The sequence below is a fragment of the Loxodonta africana genome, chromosome 4 (genome assembly GCF_030014295.1).
Source record: "Loxodonta africana isolate mLoxAfr1 chromosome 4, mLoxAfr1.hap2, whole genome shotgun sequence".
NCBI classification, from domain to species: Eukaryota; Metazoa; Chordata; class Mammalia; order Proboscidea; family Elephantidae; genus Loxodonta; species Loxodonta africana.
The window spans coordinates 36,425,503-36,434,688 of record NC_087345.1 but is presented as its reverse complement, the minus strand read 5'-3'; the positions used below and the strand labels follow the sequence as shown (position 1 = coordinate 36,434,688).

The 9,186-nt window shown below is 40.6% G+C and overlaps 1 pseudogene; it reads left to right on the top strand.

The window, feature by feature from the left end:
• Positions 1-7,895: 7,895 nt before the first annotated feature.
• On the top strand, positions 7,896-8,527 carry LOC100659024 (mitochondrial import inner membrane translocase subunit TIM14-like; annotated as a pseudogene).
• Positions 8,528-9,186: the final 659 nt, after the last annotated feature.

Below are 9,186 nucleotides of genomic sequence, written 5' to 3'. Positions count from 1 at the left end.
TTTCCGGGATAAAATGAATGCTTCAAAGGTCAGCGGAGCAAGGGCGGGGGTCTGGGGAACATGGTTTGCGGGGACTTCTAAGTCAATTGGCAAAATAATTCTATTATGAAATCATTCTGCATCCCACTTTGAAATGTGGCGTCTGGGGTCTTAAATGCTAACAAGCGGCCATCTAAGATGTAGCAATTGGTCTCAACCCACCTGGAGCAAAGGAAAATGAAGAACACCAAGGCCACACGACAACTAAGAGCCCAAGAGACAGAAAGGGCCACATGAACCAGAGACCTACATCATCCTGAGACCAGAAGAACTAGTCAGGGCAGTCACAGTCGATGACTGCCCTGACAGGGAGCACAGCAGAGGACCCCTGAGGGAGCAGGAGATCAGTGGGATACAGACCCCAAATTCTCATAAAAAGACCAAACTTAATGGTCTGACTGAGACTAGAGGAATCCCGGCGGCCATGGTCCCCAGACCTTCTGTTGGCACAGGACAGGAACCATCCCCGAAGACAACTCATCAGACATGAAAGGGACTGGTCAGTGGGTGGGAGAGAGACGCTGATGAAGAGTGAGCTAATTATATCAGGTGGACCCTTGAGATTGTGTTGGCAACTCTTGTCTGGAGGGGGGATGGGAGAATAGAGAGAGAGAGAAGCCGGCAAAATTGTCACGAAAGGAGAGACTGAAAGGGCTGACTCAAGAAGGGGAGAGCAAGTGGGAGTAGGGAGTGAGATATATGTAAACTTATATGTGACAGACTGATTAGATTTGTAAACGTTCACTTGAAGCTTAATAAAAGTTAATAAAAAAAAAAAAAAGAATGTAATGGCATGGGAAAATGCTTATAATGAAAAGTGAAATGAAAAAGCAGGATAAAAATGGTATTCAAAAGATTATATACATATATACATACAGTGGACACTGTGAGAGCTGGAACTCAATGGGACTGCCTTGTTTTTCCATGTCTTGCAAGTTTTCCACCTTTGACAGGGTGCAGTCTTACCAATTTTCTCTTGCTCATTTTAGTGGAAAACATTTGAGTTTTCCTTCTCTGACAGGTTTCTGCCTTAAACAGAGTCTGGCTTACACAGGTCTTACTGTAGTACAAAATATGTATTTATACTATGTGTGTAAGAGCCAGAATGCTTAGTAGCAAGGATGGCAAGACTTTGTCTCACATATTTGGGCATGTTATTAGGAGTGACCAGTCTCTACAGAAGGACATCATGCTTGGTAAAGTAGAGGGCTAGTCAAAGAGGGGAAGACGCTCAACAAGATGGATTGATACAGTGGCTGCAACAACGGGCTCAAGCGTAACAACGATCATGAGGATGGCACAGGATTGGGCAGTGTTTGGTTCTGCTGTACATAGGGTTGCTATGAGTCACAGCCCATTCGACAGCACCTAACAACAACTGTGTGTATGGATATTAGAAAAAAGGCTGGAAGGAAATATGACAAAATGTTAAAAATGGTATTCTCTTAGTGAAAAGATTATATAATTATAGTTCCTTTCTTACACTTCTGTAAATTTTTGAAAATTTTAATTAATGAGCATGTAAACACCTCCAAATGCAATAGGTGGTTATTTTCACACCAGAGGACAGGCAAGGAACTGGAGTAGAAACAAGGCATGGTGGGAAGCAGGTGGACTTTGAAGTCTGACAGACTAATGATCCCTGGCTCTGCCATTCTCTAGCTACAGAACTATGAACATTATCACACTTCGTGGAACATAAGTTTCCTCACCTGTGAAATGGGGATGATAACTGTATCTCCCTCATGGGGTGGCTGTGAGGAGTATAGGTAATACAGGTGAAGTGTCAGGTCCACTGTCTAGCACACAACAGCTATTCTGCCAATGCTGCTGTTATTATCATTTCCTAATTGTTTGATTTGTTCTCTATTGGTTGTGAACTTGCTGAGACATTTTCTCCCAAGCCTTGTCATGCATAAATGTTTGCCGCCCTCCCCACCCCATGACAGGTCTGTAAAGGCAGGGACTAGTTTTGTTTACTCAGGACAGTGCTTTGCCTACCGCTGGCTTCTGTTTCCTTGACTTACCCTTTTCTTCCCTCCCTCCTTCCCACCCTGTTTTCACAAATAACCCTGTACTAGTCACCTGTTGGAAACCCTGGTGGCATAGTGGCTCAGTGCCATGGCTAGTAACCAAAGGGTCTGCAGTTTGAATCTGCCAGGCACTCCTTGGCAGTTCTACTGTCCTACAGGGTCGCTATGAATCAGAGTCGGCTCAAAGGCAATGGATTTAGTTTTTTGCTTTTTTTTACTCACCTGATGGAGCCCTGGTGGCACAGTGGTTAAGCGTTCAGGTTGTTAATCAAAAGGTTTTAGTTTGAATCTACTAGCCACTCCTTGGAAACCCTATGGGACAGTTCTACTTTGTTCTGTAGGGTCGCCATGAGTTGGAATTGACTTGAGGGCAACAGGTTTGTTTGTTTTCAGTCACCTAAAAATGCTGATTGGCTGGTAAGTCTTATACCATATAGTGAACCTTCCATGAATTACCAGGAGAAAAAGGGTTTCTGTGTGCATTCCTGTTTATGTGTTTAAGTGTATTTTTTTCCATATTATAAATGTAGTAGGCATGGTGATAGGCTTGTCCAGGGCCATATAAGCTCTGGATTTCTTCTTGTATACCCACCATATCACATGCCTCATACCCAAAAACCCCACTGCCAGTCAAGTTGATTCCAATTCACAGCTACCCTATAGCACAAAGTAGAGCTGCCTGATACAGCTTCTGAGGCTGTAAATCTTCACAGAAGAATACTGCCACACTGTTTTCCCACGGAACGGCTGGCGGGCTTGAACTGCCGACCTTTCGGTTAGCAGCCAAGAGCTTTAACTACTGTGCCATGAGGCTCCTCACATGCCTCATGAAAGTATACAACTCTAAAGACTGCAGAGGACCCCTACATTTGAATTATGGCTACTTGTAGTTTCTTTACGGCACTACTGAGGACTGTCTTCCATTTCAGAGCTTCCGATTTTGAGAATGGACTTGGAAAGATCCAACCTTAAAAAAGAAAAAAATATATATATATTGAACACAAGAGAGACATTTCAAAATTTACACCAAGCCGATACTCACTGGTTAAATTCTGCCCAGCCATCAGTCTACCAAAACCTACTTCAAAAGGGACCAAAATTCATTCATATTACAGTATAAATAGTTACCAGCTTAATCCCTCTTCCCCAGGGGGATTTTCACCTGAATGGGATCAAAGCTTTAGGCTAATGGAATTAAACCTCTATGATGGCACCTGGGGTATTTGAGGCCTTTCAAGAATCCGTACACGCCATGTGGATCTAACGGATCAGATTCTTCTGGCATTCTCCAGTCTAGGGACAGAATCCTGTCTACCAGAAACTACATTTTGTCAGTAGTCGGTAAACTAGAGCTCTACTCCTGACTCCCATTAACCAGCTTTGGTGCTCAAACTCTCTGGGCTTCAGTTTTCTCACTTCTCTCATGAAAGAACTGGATGAGATGATCCTTAAGGCCCCTCTCAGCTCTTACACTGTTCCCTTGTAGAATGCCTACCCTTGCCGTGAACACAGAGAAAGGGAAAAAAATCTGATATTATTTATTTCATTCCATTGAGTCTAGTTCGTTCATTCAATAAACTAGTAACTCAGATTCAGAAAAAAATAGGAAAGTAAATGAAAGAGGGAAAGAGGATATGAAACATTAATCGTGCCAAGAATGTGTGTATTCTTTACTCTATCTCCAGGCCTTTTGCCTTAGCCAAGAGCTCTTCATTTTAGCTAAATCTCCAGGCAAAACTTTGGTCTACAGCATCTGACTCACCTCTATTTTTTTCTTCCCCACCATTCCCCACTCTATTGTTGTTAGCTGCCATTGAGTTGGCCCCTGACTTACGGCAACCCCATGCACTACCCAGCCATAACTAAAGGACAGCCTTTACCTTCTCTTCCAAAAATATGGAACTATCTAACTTCCCTTCCTTTAGAATATCACCTCATCCTCATACCATGTGGCTTAAGGTGGGCTGACGATTACATTTCCTTGTCACCTAAGCCCATAGGGATAGCCAATGACCCTGGTTTGATCAATCACAGTACTCCATCTCCCAGGCAACCATGATTCGTCCATATAGTAAGCAAACACATGACTCAAAAGAGCTAATCTGTAATTACCTGGGTTTGACACAGGGCATTTGAAGAAAAGAAGCACTTTCTTTCTCATCAGGGAGTATGTGAATCTAGGGATGGCAGTGGCCATCTTCTCCACTGTGTGGAGAGAGCCTGACTACAGAGTACAGCCAAGCAGAGATGGACACAGCAGAAGAGTTCCTACAGTGTTGAGTCCCACATCCTGCCTGGGCCCTGTTCTTGAAGTTCTTCCTTTAATATTGTGAGCTACTGCACCACCAGTGTTGTTATTGTTGGGTGCTGTCAAGTTGATTTTTGACTCATAGCAACCCCATGTGACAGAGGAGAACTGCCCCATAGGGTTTTCTAGGCTGTAATCTATACAGGGGCAGATTGCCAGGCCTTTCTCCCACAGAGCCACTGGGTGGGTTCAAACCACCAACGTTTTGGTTAGCAGCCATGCACTTAACCACTGTGCCACCAGGGTTCCTTAAAATCCCGCCAACTCCCCCCAGCCGGCCCAGTACATGGGCAGATAATTCTCTTATTGCTTAAACTAGTGTGAGTTGGGTCACTTACCACCAATAGAGTCCTGACTAATATAACCACATTCAAAGTCATCCCCACTGGATCTTGAGAGCCATCCTAACCTTAGAGTAGAAGAACTGAACAAGTTCCACCCCAGTTTCCTTAAGACTGGGTAATATCTTAATTGTTCCCAGCCTCGCATCATGGGATTTAAGTCTTACCCCTCAATGACCAAGACGTTGCTCCTTGCTCAGAGACTGCCTAGTAGTCTGACCCTCTGTTTGCCATTAGATAGCCTGCTCAGAGACTTCCTGTCATGTGACTTTACCCACCTATTTGTATGCCTGGACAATTCTATGCCAAACTCTTTAGATGCCCTATGATTTACTTTACTCCTACCTGCTGTTCTGTCATACCCATCAGACTTCCTCAGTATATACCCCACTGCCATTGAGTCGATTCTGACTCACAGTGATCCTGTAGGACAGAGTAGAACTGTCCCATAGCATTTTCAAGGCTGTAATCTTCATGGAAGCAGACTGCCACACCTTCCTCCTGCAGGTCGGCTGGTGGGTTTGAACCACTGATCATTTGGTTAGCAGCTGAGTGCTTAACCACTGTGCCACCAGGCTCCCCCCTTGGTATATATACTTAAGTCTATTTCCTCAATACCTGTCCCATCCCAAATTCTGATCCCTCAATAGATCAAATTCAGAAGGGTGTGTTGAGGATGGCGTGTTGGAGAAGGGACCCTTGACTACTAAGCACATTCCCCCAAAATAGAACCTTATAAATGATTTTTAAGGTAATATGTTGAAATGATGGTTGTTAAGTTTAGGATGGAAAAAACTATGTAAAAGCAAATCCATGAGAACCATACAATCAACTCCACTTCCTACTCACCCCTTGGGCTACACAGCAGTTAGTATGCCAGGCATATGTGCCACGGTTCCCTTTCCTAACAGCCATATTTTTATACCCTTTAAAACCTCAATCAGGGATAGACAGTATTTTTTCTATATTAATGCAACCATCATCTTCCTTGGGAGGTCTCCCTTACAACATTTAGCAATTTAAGAACTAATTTTTGCCTCTCAAAACAGAAGTCTTGGCTCTTGGTCCAGGGTTGTTTGTTTTTGTGATGAAAGTGCCAATGGTCACTCTTCTAAGGGCACCAGTGCCATTGTCACCAAAGTGGGGTTCAGGAAGAAAAGACTTCCAGGGTACAGGGTGGGAAAGAAGGGAATGCCTTTGAAACTCTGACTTGGAATCCCTGAACTTAAATGTCTGGCTCTGCCTGAGGCTAGAGTAATAGGATAGCTGGGAGAAAGGTTTCTAATTCATGGAATGGAAAGGACTCTCACTCTTGTTGCTTATGAGTGTCGGCCCTGATTCAGGTGGTAATCTTACCATTTTCTAAACAGGCCTTAGATGTCAGTGAGAAGTGGATGACAACAGGTAAACTGCTCCCATGGAAGCAGTGGTGCTGGTTGACAAAGCCTAGGAAAAAGGAGAAGGAAGAGAAGAGGGGACCAGGAAGAAGAGCATTTCGTTAGACCATCATCAACAGAAAATCCAACTGTCAATATTTTAACCTTCTACCCAGGGAATCAACAAAGTTTTCCATAAACACCAATAATAACTTAAGAAATATTTTCACCATTTGCTCTGGGAATAATAAGCTTTTTAAACCGAGAACTCCTCTACATCATTCTTGGCTTACTGAAAGACTGTTTCATTTATGCTTTTGTTTTAAGAATTGCCCTTCTACATGAGAACTACTAAAAAACCATTCACATTTTATTTTCATTTCTTCTTTTAGCATTTGGGTTACAGTCAGGAGACTGTTGCTGGTAAACAGACAACCAGGACATAAGCTCACCTCTGTGTCATTATTAAGCTTTACACTAAAACGTAAATCTAAAAGAAGAAACGTCATTAATTTATTAAGTGGAATAAATTCTTCCCGCAGAGAAAAAAAAAAATCTGTTTTAAAAGCTGTATAAAAGGAAAGCAGACAGGGAAATTTTAAAAAGAAAGCAAAACGTATGGAGTTTTGAATACTTTGAATCTTGGCTGTTTCATTGTCAATATCCTGGTTGTGGTATTATTGTACTATAATTCTGTGAGGTGATGCTATTGGAGGAAAATGGGTAAAGGGTACATGGGATCTGTTTGTGTTATTTCTTACATGTGAATCTACAATTTCTTGCATGTGAATCTACAATTATCTTAAAATAAAAAGGTTACTTAAGTGGCTCACATTATGTTTCTGTTGGACCTTGCTATCTAGGAGATTTTGTAGGATATCCTGAGGCACAGGCTTCCTATCACATGGAATCTAGTAAAAGCCTAAAAGATGCTTTATTTACTTGAAAGAGCTATAAATTCTTATGTCTTTCTTCTGACATTTACTAATTACTTGTTAAAATGATTAACATGAATCACATATCAATAGCACAAAGTTGTACCGGTGTCTCACTGATTTGTTTTTTATTTATTGTTTTAATCCTAGCACACTATTTATAAACCTACCATGAACTTCTACTTACATAATTTTTCCAGAGATTTACTCAATGCAACACTTTCTTTTTCTGCTATAGCCAGATGATTTTCCTTATGACATTCTTCTCTTGAATAGCTAGTGATTTTGTAGCCTTTTGAGTCAACTACAGTCACAGACTTTGAATCTCTTTGCAAGGCTTTGTCTTGCTTCAACATTAGATCTTTGGACTCATAGTTCTTATTATAAGCCCCTTCGGTAAGGTCTTCCCAGTTATAATTTATAAGATTGACAATTCCCACAGGGAGGGTCATGTTATACTCAGCATATTTCTGCAACATCTTCCCAAGTTCTGACAGAATTTTAGAAGAAATGAGTTTGTATTCTTCTAATATGTGCTTTTGCAGATATTTTTTAGAGAACTGAAGGGCTGTAGAAAACTTGAGAACGCTAGAAGATTCTAAGATGCCAAGTGAGTGAAACTTTTCTTCCTCGTCAGATACAGTTGATAGTATCTCTTCTAGTCTTTTAGATTCTGTCTCTTTATGACTGTAAAAAAAAATGTGAGCCTTAAAGTATTTATACACTTTAACCTAGTAATTCCACATCTAGAAATCTATCTTAAAGAAAAAAAAAAAAATGTATAACATCAGATTGGGGTGCTGGTGCTTGGGCAGTTCATACTACCAATGGTGGCCATATCGCTGTTCCACAGAGGCGTGGGGTAGGTGGCTGCAGCCTCTGGGCTGGGACGAACTGTGCTCCCAGTGGAGGCACGGCAGCTGAGTTGGAGCCATGGCCAGTCCAGTGGTAGCAGTTGGACTGACCACTGCTGCTAAAGGATTTGCAGGTATGTACGTTTTACAAGCCATGAAGCATCTGGAACCTCAAGTAAAACAAGTTTTTCAAAATCTGCCTTCAGTGGTGGGTATTACAGAGGTAGGTTTGAACCAAAAATGACAAAATGGGAAGCAGCATTAATACTGGGTATAAGCCCTACTGCCAATAAAGGAAAGGTAAGAGATGTTCATCAATGAATTTTGCTCTTAAATCACTCAAACAAGGGAGGGCCTCCCTACGGAGCAGTCAAAATTAATGGAGTTAAAGATTTAGTGGAACCGAAACCCATTCTGTTGAGTCGAGTCAAGCTAAAAATGGAAGTAAATGTATGATGAATTTTAAAGACCACATTAGTTTATGTATATGAGCCCAATTTTTTATAATAAAATGTCTCAAAGCTTTGATTAAAAAAAAAAATGTATAATATCTATCCACAAAAGTGCTTACTGTAACATTTTTTTATATTAGAATAAATGGAAAAGAACCTAAGTAAATAATGCCATAACCACACAATGGGTTATAAGTTGTCACAAAATATTGTTTGGAAAAGTGCTTTTAATAATTTAGAAAAATGATGTTATAAGATTATATTAAAATATATACAACTGTATATAGGGTCACAGTGGTTTTTTTTTTTTGGTATATAGGGAATGATTTCAAATGTATACTACCCATCTACATCTATCATATACTGAAAAATGTCAGTAGAAAACAGACTAAACAATGAAAAGTTTACTACTGACACTAAAAAGTTAATTGATTATGGAATTATGGGATAATTTTTATTTTCCTCTTTTATACTTTTATAGCATGAACACTTATTATGTTTATACACAGAAGATAAAAACCAATACTTGTATTTTGTTTATTCATTTGTTTAATTAGAGATCATTTCTTCCAGAAAGCCTTCCTTGCATTTTTTAGGTTAGTTTTTATTAGGGATTGAATTGTGTCTCCCAAAAATGTGTGTCAACTTGACTAGGCCATGATTCCCAGTATTGTGTGACTGTTCACCATTTTGTCACCTGATGTGGTTTTCCTATGTGTTGTAAATTCTACCTCTATGATGTTAATGAGGCAGGATTAGAGGCAGTTATGTTAATGAGGTAGGACTCAAATCTACAAGATTAGGTTGTATCTTGAGTCAATCTCTTTTGAGATATAAAAGAAAGAAGT